This window comes from Spinacia oleracea, chromosome 4, assembly GCF_020520425.1.
Source record: "Spinacia oleracea cultivar Varoflay chromosome 4, BTI_SOV_V1, whole genome shotgun sequence".
NCBI lineage: Eukaryota > Viridiplantae > Streptophyta > Magnoliopsida > Caryophyllales > Amaranthaceae > Spinacia > Spinacia oleracea.
The window spans coordinates 71,247,073-71,253,581 of NC_079490.1; positions in this window are offsets into that span (position 1 = coordinate 71,247,073).

Here is a 6,509-nt window from a genome sequence, read left to right on the forward strand (position 1 = left end):
ACCTATAAGTTTATGTTTAAATAGAAGTGACCTAGCAATCAAACTTCCATGGTATCATATACCGCTTGAGGTTCTTACTTCGGTAATAACTCAAACAATGGAAGATAGGCTACACTAATGACCCACAAGTGGGAAATGAAGCATGGCTTTGCTGTGTTAGTTGTAGGGTCATCTAGTTTGTGTTAAGTCCTTTCAAGGCTGGAACTTAATAGCTATTTTTTTTCCATAATCAGCATACCTAAATTTCTGCTTCAAACACAGAAAGACTCACATTCAAGAAAAACAAAAACAATGTTTGTTTGTTTATTTGAATGAAATGGTCATTTACGGGTTGAGTCAATATGCTTGATTAAAACAAACAACTCTTTAACAATAAGAACTTTACTAGGTTCAAATCAATCTCTTGATTTGAGTTCCACTAATCTTTGGCATTGTTGCTTAGACCATGTCAACAAGTTAACATTCAAAAGCTCTATTTTAATGAAATTTTGAAAGTTGGTGGATTTCTAGATCAATTCAAGACAAGCAAGTCTTACTTGTTGAAAGTAACAAAAGATATGAACTATTGTTAGAATGCCTAGACAATAGAGTTCAAAGCTAAAGAAATATTTTATGACTTTATTATATCACCTGGTTTGAGTGAATATTGGTTTATTTACTCAATGTAATATACGTTTGAATCTGTTTGGCTAGTTCAAAGATTCAGAAGTATAAAATCCACTTGGCAAGAAATCATAAAGATCTAGTTTAGATCATGTTGATGATTACTTAAGTTAAGAATGATCATCAATGATTGTGTGTTGTAATTTCACGATCTAGCTCCATAAGATATGGCATATCTACGTTGGAATGATCGAAGTCAATTCGATCAATGATGAATCATAAAGACTTTTCCTATAATTTCTAAAACAAAATGCTTAACTACCACCAAACTAAACCAAATTCGTCAAAGCTATTGAAAGTAATTTCAGAATACCTTTTCATAATATATATCTAAAGAGTTGTTAAACTCAGTGGGAGCTTAGTGTTTGTTATTCGACGAACTAAGGCCCAAGAATAGATATATGTTTCATTGTGATTTATTCAAATGAGACACAAAGGTATTGTTTCTACCACGAATTTTTGAGAACATAATGTTTGTTTGCTCGAAATAATGTCCTTTTGGAGATTCACTTCCAAAATGACAAGTGGGAGAAAATAGACCTCGAAAGTATTCGAGGCGAACAACAAACATAAACGGACATTCCGGAGGCTTTTAGAAGTTCTTCAGAAAATCCAAACACTTATTCTTTAGGACTTTAGAAGTGGCTTTAAAGAATAGACATCTCTTAGAAGACTTTACAAGTGCTTCAAGGAGAACGGCATATTCAAAGGACTTTCAAGTGGCTATTGATATTATATTGTTTGATGTTCTATACCCAAGTAGGCATAGAGTTGAAGTCACTGAAACTATGAGATTCTTCTATTAGATAGTGAAGAAACATGGAGTTCAGGTCACTGAAGCTATGAGATTCTTCTATTAGATAGTGAAGAAACATACAACTTGCAGTCAAACTATTATCATGTAGATTAATGAGTTTGTGACTTGTAAGAAAGCTTTTACGAAACCTAGATTTCCTAAAATGGTTAGAGGCCATATATAGACTCAAATGTTTTAGATGGTTAAAGGCTATAAAACATAACCAATATTTTGATGACAAAATTGAAATTTTGTTGATTTGCAAGAATGGTTTACATCTATTTGTTGCAAATTGGTTTTAAGGATAAAAACCATCAAACATGGAATTGTGTTCACACACAAAGCTAGATTAGTTGCTAAAGGTGACAAGCAAATTCATGGCATGGATTGTGTTGAAACCTCATGCATAATCGTAATGCTCAAGTCTATAAATCAAGCAATGATTGCATATTGGTACATATGGCAATTGGATGACAAAACATCTTCCTCAATCAAATGTTGGAAGAAACTATGTACATGGCATGTCATAGAATTTGTGGATCCAAATAAATACTTGAAAAGGAAAGCTAGCTTATGAAATCTAAGTACAGATTTAAGCAAGCAATTGGGAATTGGAACTGTATTTTAAGTGAAGCTAATAAGTATTTTAGTTTCATAAAATGTCAATGATTCTTATAGATGTATAAGAAGTTTAGTGGGAGTACGTAAAACTTAATATGGTCCTATGTGTATCATACACATACCTCTCTATTGTGAAGTAACATTCAAATGCTAATGACTTAAATTTGAAATTATTCATCAATGATGGACCATGGCGAAACTTAGTACATACTGGGTATTAAGATCTATTTACAAAGATCTTATATCATTGTTTTGGATTAAGTAATGGCATTTACTAAATCAAACAAGAAAGACTCCATTGGAGATATTCGACCCATGTGAATAAATCTAAGTAATGAATGTTTGAACAATGTATAAACATTTACTAAGTTAAACATCAAAGGATCTAAGTGAGATTCTTCATCTATATTATATGTTAAAGAATTTAGCTGGATTCAGTATCTACTGAAATTGGATAGCTAAAGTTACATGGATAGAATTCAATTGGGAATTATTTTGCAAAGGAATTTATCATGTATGATATAATATGAGGATCTCCAAAAATGTATCGTATGGCTTTAGGCATGACGAACACATACCAATCTCTATTGGTCTAAGTAAAGATCAAGTAGATTGAGATCAAGAAAACTTATGGTACTTGAAAAGGTACATAGGATTAGTTCTTGATTCAAGGAAATAAAGATATGCTAAATATTGATGTTACACGCATAAACACTGGCAAAGGATCAAGCAAGATTCCTTTGGAGTTAACCATTGGCAAAGACGAGCTACAGAGCATCGTGTTTTGAAATGGCAACATGGATTTGAGACCATGAGTTGTTGCGTGGGAAATTAAATATTAATTTCTATGTTCTGAGATACAGATGGAAAGTATTCCACATATCTATGAACTGCTTGGATAGGTAAATTCAAACAAAGCATCACTTGCAACCTACACAGTTGAAGTAAAAGTACTTATTGCCTAAGAAGCAATAAAACAGGGTTGTTTACGTTAAAGAGTTCTTCATTGAACTTGGGTGGATCACATGTCTGCTGACTTGATGGTTCTTCATTGCAAAATGCGTAGAACCACTATTGTAGCAAGAAAAACTAGATCACAAAATAAACATACTCAAAAGATCTTATCATCAATCTCGAAGAACATTCGATGAAAAGGATATTAAGATTGGCAAAGCATGATAACTAAACCTATGCAACAAGTGAGAAACAACACTCACATTGTGGCACTGGAAATCAAGCATAGCTTTAAATTCCATTAATTTTTTTAAAAGATGGGTTTGAGGCCCATGGTTTTAAAACATTGGGGTTGAACATTTATCATATATGAAATGTATTTTTCATACTCCATTTAATCTTGGTTTAGTATTAAATGATGAGTCCTTTCAATTTGACGATATATTCAAGATACACTGTCAGGACCAGTCCCGTGACTAAGAAATGTCTATAAAGTGTACTTGAATGTCAAAAGTTGAAAATGGTCCCTGGTCGGAAGTTTTCTATAAAGGTGGACGCATAGAAAACGCAGACGACTAGAATGCAAGATGACTAGTAGTTCTGTTTCTTGAACTATGTGGACATGGCAATGTCGCAATCATTTGCATAGATACTTACTTTGGGAAGACTAGTATCGGACAGACCTATGAAACTTTACTGTAAGAGATGAAAATCTGTCATAAGTAAATTTCATTAAAATTATTAGACACTAATCCTCAATACCTGAGTGATTTGAGATTACTTGTTTCAGAACTGGTTACTTTTACGTTGTCAACCGTCACATCGTAAAAGGAGGCTATAACGGCAACGCTCGGGTAATCACATATCAAACTAAGTCTAATCTCAAGATCGCAAGATTAGGATTGTCCTCCCATAAAATCGGGATGAGATGCTGAAAGTTGTACAAGGCCACTCGAAGAGCTAGAAACTGTAAAATGTATGGCCGTGCTCAGATGAATCATAGGTTATGATTATCTGTTTATTTGATCAGTTGAACTCTGAAACCGAGAAATACCTCTGGACATAATAAGGATGACAACTCTTACCTTATGTTCATGAGCAAGCATCAAGAGACAAAGGAATTAGGCAATGCACACTTGTCCCTAAAGACAAGTGGGAAACTGAAGGAAATAATGCCCTTTGTCCAAGTATGCATTCAATGCCAAGTCTAATAAATGCGGTTTCAGTATTAATTAATTATACAAGTTAATAATTTAGTGAGATCAAGTGAATTGTATGCCTAGCTAGAGGCCGCTTCAGTTCAAGTGGAATTAATAATATTAATCCACATCTTACTCTTGACTGAACCCGTAGGGTCACACAAATAGTACGTGAACGGATCAAGTATTTAAGAGAATTAACTACTCCATTTATGGATATTCGGAATCGACGAATCTCGGTTCTAGTGGGAGCTGAAATCGTCAAAGGCAAATTATGAATACTCCGGAAATGATGATATTGCTGGAAACAGAAATATGGATCGTATCGAAAATAAATATTATCCAAGTCGTAGATGTTGCCGGAAACGGAAACATGGTACGTATCGGAAAATATTATCGGAAATGGAAATATTGCCGGAATCGGAAATATTGCCGGAAACGGAAATATTGTCAGAATCGAATATATTTTCGGAATTGGAAAATAATTCTGGAATCGGAAATATTAAATATTTGTTCGAAACGGAAATTAATCCCGGAATAGGAAATATTAAATATTGTTCGAATCGGAAATGAATTCCGGAATCGGAAAATTAATCGAAAGCGCGTGGTACGAAATAAACATAGGACGAGCTTGCTAGACGCAAGGCCCAGCACGAAGCCAAGCCTGCGCCTAGCAAGCCCATGCGCGCAACACAGCAAACCAAGGCACGCAGGCCCAGCCAAGCAGCACGCAAGGCAAGGCCCAACGCGCAAGGCCACTGGCGCGCCCAAGGCAGTGGGCTGCGCAGCGCTGTGGGCCGAGCTGCCCCGTACGCGGGCGCGTCCAGCGCCCCTCGTGGGCTGTGCGTGCGTGTGTGCGTAGAGTTCGTGCATACGTCGAATCCTTAAGCAATTAGGATTAGATTAAAGATTAAATTTCCTAAAGTTACTAGAGTTAGTTGTTTAATTAAACAATAACTTATTAGTTTTAGTTAATGTCCAATTCTAATAGGATTAGAGTAATTGAAACCTAGTAGACTTCTAATTCCATTATTCCAACCCTATAAATATGTGATGGCATTCAAAATTTATAAACCAAATTTAAGTATTCATATAGTTTTAAGCTTAAAACTAAGATAATAATTTGTCACAATTTATATCGAATAACTTAAAACCTTAGGTTGATTTCTATTTAATTAAATCTAAGGCAGATCTGAACGTGCTGTGGACTATCTACGGAGGGACTACACTTGGAGTCCTAAACTTGTTCTTGTTCGGCTTCGGAGCAGCTAGGGAGGGCACGCTACAAATGTATTCATCCTAAATTATGCTAATTGTATGTGGCAATTAATTTGGATTCCTGACTTTATGGTTTTTCCGCATGAAATATATATGCTTTATATGTATCATAACCTAACAGATGTTCCCTCTATTTCTGCTCAGCCTGGTAGGCATTCGTATTCTTTCGGAGATGCAGGCGGTCAGATGCCTTTCATGGCTTCCCCCGTCGTCCACTTAGGAGCGAGCAGTTCTCAGCCCTTGGGTGCAGCGTCTTGACTCAGTGGTGCAAGATGGAGCGGATGTGCCAGGTTCAAGACGTAGAGATGCAGCGTCGGTATATGGCGACCCAGCAGTCTTATCAGTTTCCTCCCTATCAGCAGGGACCTCAACAGTTTTCTAGTACCCTCTGTATCTCGGAGCAGGAGCCAGTTACCCCTGGAAGGAGCTTGATTGGGACTTGGAGCGGTATGTTAGCCAGAACAGGAACAAGGAGCCAGTGATCGAGCCTGTGATTGAGGATGACTCAGACTGATCCTGCATGGTAGCGAGTTCTAGCTTTGCCTTGGTTGGGCTTTTGTATGTGGATTTTTGTATGGATGTTTGTAGTTGTATTTATATTTGGATTTGTATGGTTTGAAAGGGATTTAGTTGGTTTTTCCAATTGAATCTTGGAATTTGTATTTTGAACTTGTAATGATTTGAATTTTGCTATGTGTGTTTTTTTGCAAGGTTTTGAATTGAATTTTGTATGTGATGTGTGTGAATTGAAATTTATGGCACGCATGTAAAATGAAAAAAATTTGCCCATTTTTTCGTGTGTATATACCCACTATAAGCCCCCATTTTGACTAAGGTTTTTTGGTTTAGAAAAAGCGCAAGTCAAAGTATATTCAACTTTTTCTTATTCACATGCAGACTCTGAAACAAAAAAAATTCCCATTTTTTCGGGTGTATAAGCCCCCACTTTGACTGAGGTTTTTTGGTTAGAAAAAGCGCAAGTCAAAGTATATTCAACT